Source organism: Lemur catta, chromosome 20 (genome assembly GCF_020740605.2).
Source record: "Lemur catta isolate mLemCat1 chromosome 20, mLemCat1.pri, whole genome shotgun sequence".
NCBI lineage: Eukaryota > Metazoa > Chordata > Mammalia > Primates > Lemuridae > Lemur > Lemur catta.
The window spans coordinates 31,719,584-31,734,347 of record NC_059147.1 but is presented as its reverse complement, the minus strand read 5'-3'; the positions used below and the strand labels follow the sequence as shown (position 1 = coordinate 31,734,347).

The window sequence follows — 14,764 nt, the reverse complement described above, 5'->3', positions numbered from 1 at the left end:
GGCCCGGAGCAACACTGTCTCCCCAGGGGAGAACCACCACCCCGGAACGCAGGACTGGAAGGTCGGGGTCCCCCAGATAGAGGGGAGCAGCCTTTAGAGCTCAGCACAGCCAGAAACCGCCGCATCTGCCGTCCCCCGGCTGTCCCGGCCCCCAGCACAGCTCGGCAGCTGTGGGACCCAGAGCAGGCATCTGTGGGACAACACAGTGACAGCTCCTGCCTCCTGCAGCTGCCGGAGCAGCAGAAACGCTGACCCGTGAAGGGCCGAGGGGGTGCTTGGCGTGTAGCAGGCACCGAGACAGCAGTGACTGTTACGGGATGGCCGGGGGACCGGTCCCGCAGCCCGGGCGGGACTGCAGGCCGGACCCGCGAGCAGCGAGCGGGAGGTGGGGTCCCTGCCCACCCTGTTTACCCGCAGCCTGTTTTTTCTGGATAGCACGGTGTTCACAGTTGAAATGGTCCTGCAGTTTTTTTGTGGGTTTTTTTTTAAACCAAATAAAAACTTAACCAACTAAACAAAACCAAGTCCATTTATAACAAACTGCACCAGGGCAAACATTTACAATCTCCCCAGAAAGCGTTTCAGCCATGGCCGAGGGCCTGCAGGATTTTAAAAGGCTGCAGCTCTTGTCTTTTAAAACCACTAACATCTTCATGTTTGTCCTGTGCCTTTTTCTGCGCGTGGAGGTACTTTTCCATCAGGCCTCCTTTCCCCCGGGAAGCCCGAGGGGGTGAGGAGCAGCCATCTCTCCCAGGTGACAGGACCAGACTCGCTCCGCCCCGGGTCATCCTGGGCTGAGGCCGCAAGCTGGTGGCCCAGATCTGCCCCCGATGGTGGTGATGAAATACCCCTAGTCAGCTGCTAAGATCTACAAGTCAGGGGGTTTCACCTAGAAATTCGGATCCACCACTGCCCTGGGCACCAGTTCCTCCGGCCACGGCGGCGGCAGCCGGGGGACGTACCTGTGCTCGCGCCCCCAGGACGGCGGCTGAGTCTGTCCTTTAGAACAACTTACTATGGTAAAATCCATGTAACATGAAACTATTTTAAAGTGAACAATTCAACGGCACTCAGTACAGTATGTCTGCAAACGCCGCCCTGTCTAGTTGCAAAACACTAGAAACCCCGTCCCGTTAGCAGTCCCTTCCCCGTCCTCACTGTCCCGTGCCCCAGTCCCTGGTGACCAGCGACCTGCTCTCTATGAACTGGCCCACCCTGGACACTTCGCGTTAAAAGGCTCACACAGCACGTGTCCTCCGGTGTCCGGCTTCTGCCACGCGGCACGTTTTCAAGACCTATCCATGGTGGGTTATGTGTCAGCACGTCATTCCTTTTCGTGGCCGAGTAATATTCCACCGTGCGTTCGCATCTGTAGCGTGCGTCTCTACCACAATGTCACGCAGCTGCCTCCGTGGCAGAGCCGGCCTTGGACCCGTTCCCTCCCCGCAGCCTCACGGGCTGGCCGTCCCCACAGCCGCTCCAGTTGGCGGCAGACACCCTCCGAAGGCCAGGCTCGATGGACGGCAGGCTGCCCTGCGCTTCCTCACCTCGCTGCGCTGTGTCCCATTAGAAAAATACAGTTTTAACTTTTCACTTTGAAATAACTTCAGACTTACAACAAAGTTGCCAATGCAGCGCAGAGATTCCCCGACATCCCTACGCAGCTTCCCCAAACGCCCACACCCACCCCGTCACCGGACAGTTGCTAGGACCCGGCCGCTACCCGGCTCACCCACAGCCTCTCCCGGATCTTGCCGTCGTCCCGTGGGGCCTGCCCGGCCCGGGACGCAATCCGGGTCCTATGCTGCGTTTAGTTGTCACATCTCCTTTGACCCCGCAATTGGCAACAGTCCCTCAGTCTCCCCTTGTCTTCCCCGGCGAGTACTGGCCAGTTATCTTGCAGAACGTCCCTGGGTTTGGGCTTGCCCGGCACTTCCTCCGGAACACCCAGGTGCTGCCGTGTCTGTGTGTTAGGCCCCTCTGGGCTCATTTCCAGGAGGAGCAGCTCCCTGGGAGGGGAGTGGCAGAGGGAGGGGGGACCCAGGCACATCTCTGTCCTCCTGCCGAGAACTGGGGCTTCTTGGGGGCCCCAGAAAGGAGCTGAGTGACAGGACCCTGTGCAGGGCTGGGGCCCGTCCAGCAGAGAACACGGCAGGGTGGGCTGTCCTGTCCTGGCTTGTCACAGCCCCCAGCCCCCAGCCCCATCCTTCCCTGGAGGCTGAGGTCAGAGCAGCCCCTGCCCCCGAATAAACTGGGGTTCCTGAGTAGTCGGCAGGGCTGTGGGCTCTGAGCCCAGGCTTCAGGGCGTTAACAGAAAGGAACAAACTCCATAAAATAATTTAAGGTTTATTCTCAGCCAATATGAGCGACCACAGCCAGCGGATACATAAACCAAGATGACTCGAACAGGTGGTCCCGAGGTGGTCGGATTACAGCGCGGTTTTGTACATTTCAGGGAGAAAGGAATTGCAGGTAAAATCCTAAAATCAGTACGTGGGAGGTGTATCGGTTTCGTCGTGAAGCTGGGCTGACAAGTCACAGGAGGATTGAGAGATTCTTTAACTGGCAACTGGCGGAGAGAGTGAGGCTTTGTCTGAAACTCTGGGGTCGGAAGGAAGGAGGGTCGAAGGCAAGGTGAGGATGTCTGCTGATCACAGTGCCCTGTTCAGCAGCGGGGTCATGCCTCAGCCGTGACCTGGCACGGCCGTAGGTCCTGTTTATGGTTTAGTGTCTTGGTGCCACAGAGGGTCTGTCTTGTCGGTCTTATGACCTCTGTTTTGACATCAATGCTGGTCAGTTGTTGCATCTAAGCTGCAGCAGTGGAAAGAAACTCGCAGGAGTTGGGGTGGCCTCCTTGACCCGGGGGAAGCTGCAGGGGTGGGGAGGAGACAGTCGCAACCGAAATAGCAACAGCAGCAGCAGCTTCCGGTGGTCAAACCCTTAGCCACGCCGGCCCCACCCGCCCGCTCAGGTGCCGATGCCAGGTGGGCACGGGAGGGGCACGCCAGGCTCGGCTCAGAACCTGGACCCTCTGAAGCCACTGCCTTTTTTTTTTTTTTTTTTTAACTTTCCAGTGTAAAAATTACCCAGCGTGTGTTTTGAGCGGGTAACACACACGCACGGCCCAGGATGCCAAATGTCCCAAAAGCTGGACAGTGTCGAGCACACCCAGGCCAGCAGGCACGTGTGTGCAGGTACACATGTGCATTTGTACCACAGATGCATCTAAACGTATGTTTGTCATATAAACGGTCGCCCAACGCTGTTCTGCTGTTTTTCACATCAACACGTCAGAGAACGCGACCCTTCCTTGTGCCCCACGGCCGACTGCTTTGCCGCGTGGCTGCCACGCCTGATAGGATAAGGCCGGTGACCATTGGGTGTGGGCCAGCCCCGCCCACCCCCACCCCCAGCTGGCCAAGTCCTGGACCAGTGCTGGCCCCCAAAGGAAGGTCACAACTGTCCTCTGTTCTCCCGGCTCAAACCTCCCAGGGCCGGCACCTTGCAGGTTGTTTTTTTTTAATTTAGACACAGATCTCATTATGTTGGCTAGATGCTAGATGATTCCAACTCCCTGGGCTCAAGCAATCCTCCAGCCTCAACCTCCCGAGCAGCTGGGGCTCCAGGCGCACGCCACTGTACCCGGCTGGGCCTTTGTTTTTCCAATGTTTAATGCAGTATTTGTATTTTGTAGACTTGGAGTAGATGCTTGTTAATCGAAGGAATGATAAAACGAATGCCTACTTCTCACTCATCGTTTAAGGCCTGGCTCAGACACCACCTCCTCCAGGGAGCCTTCCATGGTCACCCCACGCAGGGTCAGGTCCCCTCCTTAGTCCCACAGGCCCTGCACCCCCACCGCAGCACCTCAGCTGCTCTGAGCAAGACGGAGCGGAACCCCAGGTAACCCAAAAACTCTTAAACACACAGGACAACTTAAAGATGTACAAGGTGGTAACGCCCATGTTGGTGTGGGTGGGGGACGAGTGCCCCCAGCCCGTGCTGGTGGAAGGTTAACCCATAGGACGTTCAGGAGGACAGCTGGCGATACGAGTCAATGTCTCGAAAGTGCAAAGCGTTGGGCTCAGCAGCTCCCGTTTTAGGAACAGCCCCAGGAAATAATCCCGCGTGACGTGTAACAATTGTTCTCATCCGCGCTCCACCGACCTCAGACTGGCATGTGCATGATTAACCAGAGCAGTGGCTCCTCCCCGGCCTGCTTTCGCTTCCCCCGGACAGGAGAGCATTTCGACTGTTTTTTAAAATAGCATCTGATCGTACATACAAGTCTCCACTTAGGTCGTGACTTCGCTGCCAGCTCCCAGAGCCACAGAATCTTCACTCTGGAGAAGACTCGGGGGTTTCCTCCTCCAGCGTTTCCCTAAGTGTGTCCCACGGGAGGCTCATGGGTGTGTGGGAATACATGTTTTCATGACTGAGCTTGGGAAAATGGAACATCTTCCTCCCTGCGGGACTTCTCAGAACCTTTGCAGATAGCGGCTGCAGTGGTTTTGCACCATGTTTGGCCGCCGTCTTGGTTTCCTGCAGCTGCTCTGACCAAGGACCACAAACTGGGAGGCTTCAAACAACAGAAGTCAAAAAATAAAAAAATAAAAAACAACAGCAGGCTGGGCGTGGTGGCTCACTCCTGTGATCCTAGCACTCTGGGAGGCCGAGGCGGGTGGATCGCTCAAGGTCAGGAGTTCAAGACCAGCCTGAGCAAGAGCGAGACCCTGTCTCTACTAAAAAATAGAAAGAAATTATCTGGCCAACTAAAATATATATAGAAAAAATTAGCCGGGCATGGTGGCTCATGCCTGTAGTCCCAGCTCCTTGGGAGGCTGAGGCAGGAGGATCGCTTAAGCCCAGGAGTTTGAGGTTGCTGTGAGCTAGGCTGACGCCACGGCACTCACTCTAGCCCGGGCAACAAAGTGACACTCTGTCTCAAAAAAAAAAAAAAAAAAAAAACAACAGCAGTCCACCCTGACCCATCCCAGAGGCCAAACACAAAGTCTGAAGTCAAGGTGTCGGCAGGCTGTGCTCCGCCTGGAGGCCCTGGGTGGAGGTATGTCCTGGCTGCTGGTGGCGGCTGGTGACCCGGCTCACGGCTGTGTCCGTCCAAACTCAGCCTCTGCCTTCACGTCACTTTCTCTTTCTCCCCGTCTCAAAACTCGCTCTGCCTCGTTCTTACAGGGAGACGACATTTACAGCCCACCTGGCTAATGCGGGACAACCAGCTCTTCCGGAGATTTTTTAAATCGATCACATCTTTTGCCGTATCTCAGGATCTGGGGGTCAGAACGTGGACACATTTCAGGAGCCGACACTCGGCCCCTGTAGCCACTAACTTCCTCCGGGGCTGCCGCTGACGCCACGGTGCTCCCAGGACACAGAGGGAAACTGCTCTGGTCCAACCTGACTCATTCTAAACACGGAAAAGCAGGGCCGGGAGCAGGGAAGGGACCTGTGCGAAGTCCCAGAGTCGGTGTGTGTCACAGGCGGCCACACGACCTCCTAGCTGGTCCTGCACAGGATCACGCGTGGCCCTACGTGGCATGGTTCAGTCCTCCACGTGGTCCTCCAGGGACCACAACCACTGCTGCAGGGAAAGCAGTGATGCGTCTGGGCCTCTCTTCTCGGCCAGGCCCCCACGTCGTCCCACATGTGCCATGGTCACTTTGCCCATCCCCAGCCATCATTTATCCCTGACAAAGATACTGAGGTTCAGAGTGGTGAAGCAGCCTGCCCAAAGCCCTGGCAAGTGCAACGGGGCTGTGCTCCCTCGGGGCTCCAGGGCAGGGTCCTTCCGGCCTCTTCCTGGCCGAGGGTGGCCGCTGGCACTCTCGGAGCTTGTTGGCTTGTGGCTGCATCGCTCCGTGGTGCCTCCCCATGGCCCTCTTGCCTGCGGTCCCCTCTCCTTGCGAGGACACTGGTCACTGATGAGGGCCCGCCCTACTCCAGTGTGACCTCACCGTAACTCGATCACACCTGCAAAGACCTCGTTTGCAAATCAAGTCACATTCACAGGCTCTGGTTGGGTGTGAATTTGGGGGGACCCTATTCACCCCAGCACAGCTGGAAAGGCCTGGAGGCGTCTGAGCAGGCACAGGGCTGATGGGTCTCAGGGTTCCAGGGTGTCCCTCTGCCTGCCGTGTCCAGACGGACCGTGGGGCCGGGGGTCTCCCGGGGAGCGGTGAGGGGGCCCCTGTGGCCGTCCAGGTGGCTTGGGCCGGGGCGGGGGCAGTGGAGGTGGTGAGGAGGGGGCCTCAGGTGTGCCTTGAAGGTGGAGGACCAGGTGTCCCCAGCGTTTGGACGTAAGAGTCAAGGAAATGGGCCTGACTTCCCTGGGGGAGGCCCGTCAGTGGCGAGAGCCCGCCAGTCGCCGGACGTAACTCGGGGAGCCCGGCGGGGACCGCAGGGGAGCCATCGTGCCTCTAGGGTGGCCTGGACCCGAACACGGAGCCCGCCCGTCGCAGCCCAGCTGTGGTCTTCTCGAGAAGAAAGTTGTGCTTCCCCAGATGGCCCACGAGGCCTTCGTACCTGGCCTCAAGGCCCCCCCGAGACTCCCCCAGGACTCCTGCCCCCGGGGACCCACCGCCTGCCTGCAGGACACGGCCTGCCGCGCCGTCCACACGGGTGTCTGGACACATCGGGGACCTTCAGTGGCTCATTCCTCCCCTCAGAGGCCAAGCGTCCTCTTCTGGAATACGGGGTTCGAGGGCTCCAAGGTGGCTTCGGGCCTTGTGGTCACGGTTAGTGGGTGTCCTCCCGGCCCCGGAAGCTCTGCAGACACCGTCCCCACATACAACCCCCACAGGGCCTTCCCGGCAGCGGGTGTGTGCCAGGGGTGTTCTGGGGAGGGACAGGGTGGCTGTCTGGTCTGGCCCCTTCCCGGGAGGGGGCACCGCGGCTGCGCTGCCAGCAGACAACAGTGCAGGAGTGTGGTCTGTCGGAGCGGGAGCCGTCGCCGGGCGGGGAAACTGCTGTGGCTTCGTGTCCCGGCCTGGGCCGACCCGCTGGGCTGGAGCCTTTTCTGTTTCAACAGGTCTGAGCACAGTCTGTGCCCATGAAAAAGAGCCACGGTGCCCAGGCTGAAGTCGCGTGCCAGCCCACTGGGCCGCAGCGTCCCTTCCCAAGCCGGCCACACGGCGGGTCACAGAGCCAGGAGCGAACCATCCTAATTGGAGGTCTAAAGTTTCTTGCGAGCCTCGCCCTCTTGCCGGGAATTCAAAGGATGTGGTCCAACGCCTGGGCAAAAGGGAGTCTGACCCGCTGCCACGGCACTGGTGACACTGGGTGGCATAGGGCGTGGCCATCAGTTGGGCTCTTCCCTTCCCTCTCTAGGGACCGTGGGCCGGGTGTGCAGCTGTCAGTTTTCTCATCTGTAAAATGGGACGTCCCTTCCACATGTGGCACCGGGCCTGCCCAGCTTCCTCTCCAGCCTTCGGGGAGCCGCTCGCCTTGATTTCAGTCACGTGATGCCGGCAGAGCTGCCAATCGCAGGATCCCACTCCCTGAGGGAACATGTGACCCAGGCCTGCCCAATCATAGGGCTCCCAGCCACTGGATGCTGATGGGTCCAAGGGATAGCCATATGACCAAACCTAGCCGATCAAAGTCCTTCCCTGTGGTTCTTATATTCTGAAACAGCTAGAGAAAAATTTTTTTCTTTAGCCAAGCTGGGAGGACCTAAGCCAAGGCTGTCTGCATTTTCCCCACTCCTGGGAGAAAACCCTGTCCACTCAAGGAGAAAATGAGGTCCCCCGAGCAGCCGAGACAGGGAGAGATGGCGAGTGTGAGACCTCAGAGCACTGAAGTCCCTGGTGAGAGCTTTGATGGGCCCCAGTGTGGCCCTGGGGCTGAAGCGTCCTCTGGTTTGAGTTTCTGCCACTGACAGCCATGGGAGTCCTGCCTGACAGGACCTCTGGGGAAGGTGGGGAGGCTCACTCAGCAGCCAGGTCCCCCGGGGGAGTGGTTTCTGCAGGACACGAGTAAGAACTTTGACTAGTGTTTACTTGTTCTGCAACATCCCTGCCCGAGGAGCCAAACGCAGTCTGCGGCACCCAGCCTGTGCGTGGTGGGCTGCAAGGGTGGGGAGGGAGGCAGGAGGGGGCGTGACGGGGTGGAGCCAGTTCACGGAGGACTCGACACCCCACCAAGGGCCTCACGCCAAACCTCGGGGTGACTGGAGGACCCCGAGGCCTTCACCCCTGGCCCAAAGTCACACACAGGGACTTCAGGCAGAACCCAACCCAGGACCCGGCTCTCTGAACTCCCAAGCCCACGTCCCCAGGCTTTTGAATTTCATAAAAACTCAGCAGAATCTTTTGAGAACAAAAGATCAGCAGGTAGAAACCTGTGACCACCTCTGCCCACCGTCCCTTCAGAAACAGACAGCTTAGTCCCCAACAAGGACGGACGGACATACCCTGTGAATAAAGGCCAGACCTTGAATTCGGATATGTCAGGGGATACCTGCTGGTTTTCCCGTGTTTCAAGGTGTTGACTTTGGCAACCGGCAGCAGCTGGCAGACATGAGTGTCCTGGGGCCACTGTGACAAAGTACCCCAAGCTGGGGCTTATGATGGTAGAGACGCGTCCTCTGCCAGCCCTGGAGGCCAGAAGTCCAAAACCAAGATGTGGGCAGGGCCACACTCGCCCTCAGGTCTCCAGGGCAGGATCTTTCCTGCCTCTCCCAGCATCTGGCATTGCCAGCAGTCCCCGTGTCCCTTGGCTTGTAGACACAGCCACCTCTGCCCCATCCTCCCACGGCCTCCTGTCCACGTCTGTGTCTAAAATTTTCTTATAAGGACACCAGTCATTGGATTAAGGCCCACCCTCATCCTGCATGACCTCATCTGAACTAATAACATCTGCAAAGGCCCTACTTTCAAAAATAAGGTCACATTCAGAGGTTCCAGGGACTAGGACTTGAGTGTATCTTTTTAGGGGATGCAGTTCAACCTGGTAGAGGGGGCCAGCCTTTTGTGCCCCCACCTTTGCTGCCATGTGTGAGTAAGACTGAGCCAGGGACGATTCCCTCGTAGCCTGGGGGGACCACTGGAGGCCCCTGGGCCATTCCACCTTCCCTGGCAGCCGTAGGCTCCCCGCATGTTTCCCTCCCAAGGAGTGGCTGGCTGGAGGTCTGCCAGCTACGAGGCGGTGGCAAAGTCAGGCTGGAAGGCGGAGCGTTAGGGCCGGGCCAGGGCCGGGCCGTGACCGGGATCCTCCCTGGGGAGGGAGCCCAGAGTCCGAGCCCCAGTGCAGGAAACGGGCCCAGTGCAGAGAGGAGAGAGCAGGACTCACAGCGGGGAGCGCGCTGCCCCTTTGCCTTTTGGAAGACGAGGACCCCCGGGCACTGCCCAGGCTGCCCAACCTCGTGCTTGGTCCTCTGGGCAGGGACCAGTCGACTCCCAGGCAACGGGTGCTGCAGGGGCCTTGAGAGCCCCGCCAACCCAAATGACACACTTTCCAGAGAGGTGCAGTGACTGGCCTGAGGTCACACAGCAATCAGTCAGGGCCAACCTGGGCGGCCGGGGCCCTGACACCCAGTTCTGCCAATGACAGCCTCAGCCTCTCACCCACCAAGGCGGCGCCCAGTGGGGAGCTTTTTTGCCCCCGGGAGCCCAGGGTCGATTTCGCGGTGCTTTGACAGTGGTCAGGAAGGAAATATCGCCTGCTCAGCAGCCAGACCAGAGCTGGGGCTGCCGACGCTGGGCGAAGCGGGGAGAGCTGCCAGTGACGACCACCTGCCGCGCGCCGGGCACGTCCCGCACACGCCCTCGTCCCAGCCCCCCCGGGACGCAGCGACACGCCCAGCTCACCTGTGAGCCACCAGAAGCGCAGGCGGTTTGCAGTCGGCCAGGGGTGTTCCCGTCCCACTCAGGCCCGCGAGGGGTGTCAGTTCATCTCCCAGAGCCTCAGTGTTCTCATCTGTAAAAGGGGATCACAGGCCCAGCCTCACAGGAGTGACATCCCAGGAACAGGCACATTGGAGGTGCTCCGGTGACAGGGTTTCCTCTGCTGCCGTGACAAAAGTCCACATGCTCAGCAGCTTGCTCGACCAGGTTTACTATGTGCGGGTCTGGAGGTCGGAAATCCAACACGGGTCTCACTGGGCTGAAGTCAGGTGTCAACAGGGCAGTGCCTTCTGGAAGTTCCCTGGCCTTTCCCGCGTCTAGACATTGCTCCCTCCACCTTCAAAGCCAGCTATGCTGTGTCCTGATGCTACTTCCAAAATCACGGCTCCCCTGACAACAGCTGGGCAAGGTTCTCTGACTTAAAGGCACGTGTGATTGGATGAGGCCCACCTGGGTGACCCCAGCTACCACAGGCCCTTCGCCTCCGTCCCACCTGCAGAGCCTCGTGCCAAGTCAGGCAACCTGCACACAGGTGCGGGGACTTAGGGTGAGGACAGCTGAGCATCGCCCAGCTCACCGGGCGCAGGGGGCTTGAGTTGAATCCCACAACGCAAGGGATGCCCGGGCTGGGCCCTGGCAGTTCTTTCTGGAAGAGGATTGCACTGAAATCTGGTTCATTCGAGGACCATTTCCCATCTTTCTGCTGTTTTTGACTCTTTTCAAAGAGGCCCTGTCTCGCCAGGGAGACTGGGTCACGTCTGCCAAACCTTGCTTCAAAAAAAAAAAAAACCCCACTCGGAAATTTCCATGGGACCAGGCCCTGTTCTTGCCCCACGAACTGGCCCGGAATCCAAAACCCAGCAGGGCTTCTTGGACAAAAGGGCGACAGGCTTCACGCCATCCTGTGGCAGGTTTTCTGTCGTCGTTTGGGTGCACGTTTTCTTTTGTTTGTTTCCCTCACCCCTGTCTCTGCACTGGGAGGCTGCCGCAGGACTGTCCTCTCTCTGCCGTGCCCCTGTCCCCTTGCTGACCCCTGCGAGGTCAGTTGTCCGTGTCTGGCTCTCATGAGACCAGCTCTGGGAATTCTGGGAACGCCTGGCTTTTGAGACCACTGTCTCATCAAGGACTTAAAAAAAGACCCTCAAAAAACATCATTTTGATGGTTGAAGCTGAGCGTGGAGCCCTCTGTATCTGCTCCCCTCTTCCCCGAGCAGGAGCCTCATGTCATGGCTCCGTGGCGATGGGAGAATGGGTGTGGGCCAGAGGGACCCGACAGAAACTCACTGAGCCGTGTCATCACCTTCCTCCCCTCTGGAAGTGACAGGAGCAGGACCAGCTGCGAGCACCCAGCTGTTCCAGGTGCCAGTGACTTGGGTGGGAGGAAAGGACACGCAGCTTCCGGTATAGAGCAGACGTTGAAGCCTGGACCCGCAGCCCCTGGCTCAGCTGGCCCAAAGCCTTGTTTGGTTTGGTCAACACTGAACTTTTTCTAGCAGCTTTTAATTTTGATATAATTTCACACTCACCAAAAAGTTGCACATGGAGTCTGCATTCTTTACATAGACGCACCGTGGTTTAGACTTTGCTGTGTGTGCGTCTTCTCCGAGCCATCCCAGAGTGACCGCGGCCAGCAGACGCTGTCCCCATAGATACTTCAGGGAGCAGCTCCTGGGAGCAAGGACTTTCTCTTACACACCCAGAGTAACGAGCAAACTCCAGAAACAACCTCGCTGCAATTCTGTCGCCTCGTCCATTCTAGCTCTGGTTCACAATCTCATCAAACGTCTCCAACCGTCCCAACAACGTCCTTTATCGTGTCTGTCCCTTCCCCAGTCTGAAGTCACATCGGGTCCCGCGCTGCGTGCAGCTGTCAGAACTCGGCGGTCCCCTTCACTCTGAGCGGTTCTCTGACCCTCCCGCCCTTTTTGTCGTCCATGATGCTGACATTTCAAAGCGTATGAGCCAGTTATTTCGTCCCTCAGGAAGAGGGGACATTACTATTTCATTAATAGCACAGAAGTGAGATTGTGTCCTCCTCGGGGCCTCGTGTCAGGAGACCCGTGACGTTGGCTTGTTCCAGTTTTGAGGATGGCGGTTTCGATCACGTGATTGAACTTGTGTCTGCAGGTTTCTCCGCTGCGAAGTCACTATTTCCCCCTCTGTAAATAACAAACAGTTTGCGGGGACAAGCTTTGGGACTGTGCATATCCTGTCACTCGCTGGTGGACGCCGTCACTCCTACGTGTGTGAGTTGGCCGAGGCACAGCTGGGAGGGAGCAACTTTCTTCCAAAGACGTTTCTCGTCTCCCGCACACGCTTGCTAATTTTCTTGTTTCTGTAAGTACGGACTCAAAGAGTCGCATTTTATTCCACGTGCTGTCGTCCTCTGCTGTCTTTATTCTGATGTTCTTACTGCTCCAGGTGTGGGCGGGCTGGCTCCACTGACACGTCCCCATCCTCCTTTGGGCACGCTCTCTCTCTCCGGGGCAGTAAGATGTTCTCGGCTCACCTGTTTCCTGCCCCGCCCTGGAACCACCTCTCCTCCAAGGGTCCCTGGTCCCCTGCAGTGGACAAGCACTGAATTGTTACCGACTTGAACTAGTCGGTCTTCGGGTGGGGAGGGCACCCCTGTTTCCCCACAGACCCCACTGCTCCCTATTGTCACCCAGCCCGTGTTGTTTCTTTCAGGACCCCTCTGGCCCCCCGAAGGCATTTGACGTGCACACCTCGGCCTGGTCCGGGTCGCCCAGAGTCCTGAGAATACCGTGGTGTTGTTTCTCAGCAGCAGGCGCCGTTGGCGTTTTGATGGCAGAGCTCTCGCCAGGAGCAGGAGCACAAACGCCTCCGGAAGCTTCTGGAAAAGAGAGATGAGCTGTTTTGTGTGTTGGGTTTGTGGCCTCCCCGGTGTCTGTTCCTGTGAGTGTCTCCCACTGAGTGAGTCAGACCGCGAGTATGTTCAGCCGCTATCTGGAAAAACCGCCACCGTGCCCGGCCGCGCCAGGCAGTCCCGCCACACGCTTAGGGCCCAGCCCGAGAGCCGGAGTGGCCGGTTTCAGCTCAGCTGGGGGGGAGGTGGCCCCGGCCCAGCCGGGAATCCCGACTGCTTGGGGCAAACCGCAGGGCATTCGCCCTCCCTCACGGCTGGGGGACTTGCCCGTCCCTCCCTCTCTGCGGCTGGAATCCGGCCACTTGGGCACCAGACGGGGGATTCCTCACCACCCGGCCGGAGGCAGAAACGTTACGGAAGGTGCCCAAGAGTCAGAGAAGCCACTGGGGGTCGGGGGCAGCATTTTAATCAACGCCGAGCCCTCGGGGCGTCACTCGCAGGAGTGGGGCTCACCACACGCCCGGGGCTCCGCAGGAGATGGAACAGCGTTCACTTCCCGCCCGAGAGAGGGCAGCTTTCTGGGCGTGTCACAGGGCTTACGAACTTGGGCTCAAGGTCAGATGGACTTGGGGTCCAGGCTGGCTGTGCCCAGTCACTAACAGTTCGGCTTGGGGTCAAGTCCCCTGACTGCTCTGTGCCTCGGTTTCCCCTTCTGTAAAATGGGGCGATGACAGTACCTGCCCGACAGCACCGTGACAGTGCCTGTGACATGCTGGTCTGTGATCACCTGCAGTTGTGGGCCGTCCCTGACCCTCCCCAGCAGGGTCCTGTCCCAGGAGGGGGACGCAGGCCCAGAGAGGTCATGGGACGGGGGCGGGGAGGGGGGTCACTCTGCCTGACTTCTAAACTCAGGTCCTTGTCTCTGTGTCACGCTTAGCCTCTCACAACGTAGGTACGTTCAGAAACTCATTTTGGAAGTTCCCTCCCAACAGTGGCCACGGGGCTCCGGAACTTAAAGAGGCAGCCTTGGCCTCAACTGCGGGACTCTCGCTGGCGTTGGGGGGCTGTTCTCGGTCCACACGGGCCGCGGGCCCTGCGGGGGGGGGGACTGGGGCGACAATTGCCCACTCGCCTCCCCCGCCTCCCGCCGGTGCCCCTCCCCGGCCAAACCCCGCTGTCCACGGGTGGGGGAGCTCCGCGTGTGCACGTGGCTGGGCGGCGTTTCCCAGCCCCGGGCCTCACGTGCGTGGCCCCATGAGGGTCCCAGCGGCCTGTGGGGACAGGTCCCTCGCCCTGCTGTTTGTAAACTTCAGGAAGCCAAACAAACCATCCCTTTGAGAAGCCCGGCCTGGATTTGCTGCAGACATCTGGAAAACGTTACCCTGTTTGCCAATCTCCTGATGGCTCCAGGCTGGGGGAGGGGGGAAAGGAGGGGAGGAGGAGGAGGGGGAGGGGAGGAGGAGGGGAGGGGGAGGGGAAGGAGGGGGAGGGGGAAGGGGGGCCCCACAAGGCCAGCACTGGCCATTTCCAGTCAGGATAGAGCTGCGGCTTGGTGCAAACATCACACTTGATGGCCGAGGGACATGTGAGAGGTAGCTCCCCCTTGGGCCCTGTCCCCTGCACAGGGTGTTCTGGAACCTTCCATGTAGTGCCCAAGGCTTCAGCTCAGGCATCTCACCAGACCTCCTGCTCACCCCTGCTGCAGGCCTTCCCTGTGCTGGTGCCTTTGTCTGGAGTCCCCTCCCCAGCCTTCTGGAAGCAAGGACGCCCCTCCACCCTTCCGACCTCCCAGACGCACCCCCGGCCCCTGAGCTGGGTCAGAGCCCGGTTAAACAATCGTGGCAGAGACGCGGTCCTGACCTGACTTTCAAATCCTCCTCCGAGCCCTCCTGTCCACCAGGCCTCCAACCCTGGGCTTCCGCGTTCCTCTTTGCTCCGCCCAGTTTCGCGACAACCCGAAGAGTCGGTTCACGGAGAGCCCCGGCCGTGTGCGATCACCGTCGACATCTGACCTCAGGTCCCCCGGCGGGGTCTGCCCACCCCGGCTGCTCCCGGCCAGGACCCCCGGCCCGGTGCG

At 59.2% G+C, this 14,764-nt stretch overlaps 1 long non-coding RNA gene across 3 annotated transcripts in view; it reads right to left on the bottom strand.

The window, feature by feature from the left end:
• LOC123625326 overlaps positions 1-14,764 on the bottom strand; it is a 23,193-nt gene extending 8,429 nt beyond the window's left edge. Inside the window, exons 1-3 of one of the 3 annotated variants that reach the window (XR_006730459.1) lie at positions 14,548-14,764; positions 11,387-12,714; positions 9,825-10,084 (exon numbers count right to left, since the gene is read on the bottom strand). This is a non-coding gene — a long non-coding RNA (uncharacterized LOC123625326). Of the gene's footprint in view, positions 1-9,824; positions 12,715-14,547 lie in introns of all 3 variants that reach the window. The other 2 variants (XR_006730458.1, XR_006730457.1) reach the window with 2 other exon arrangements.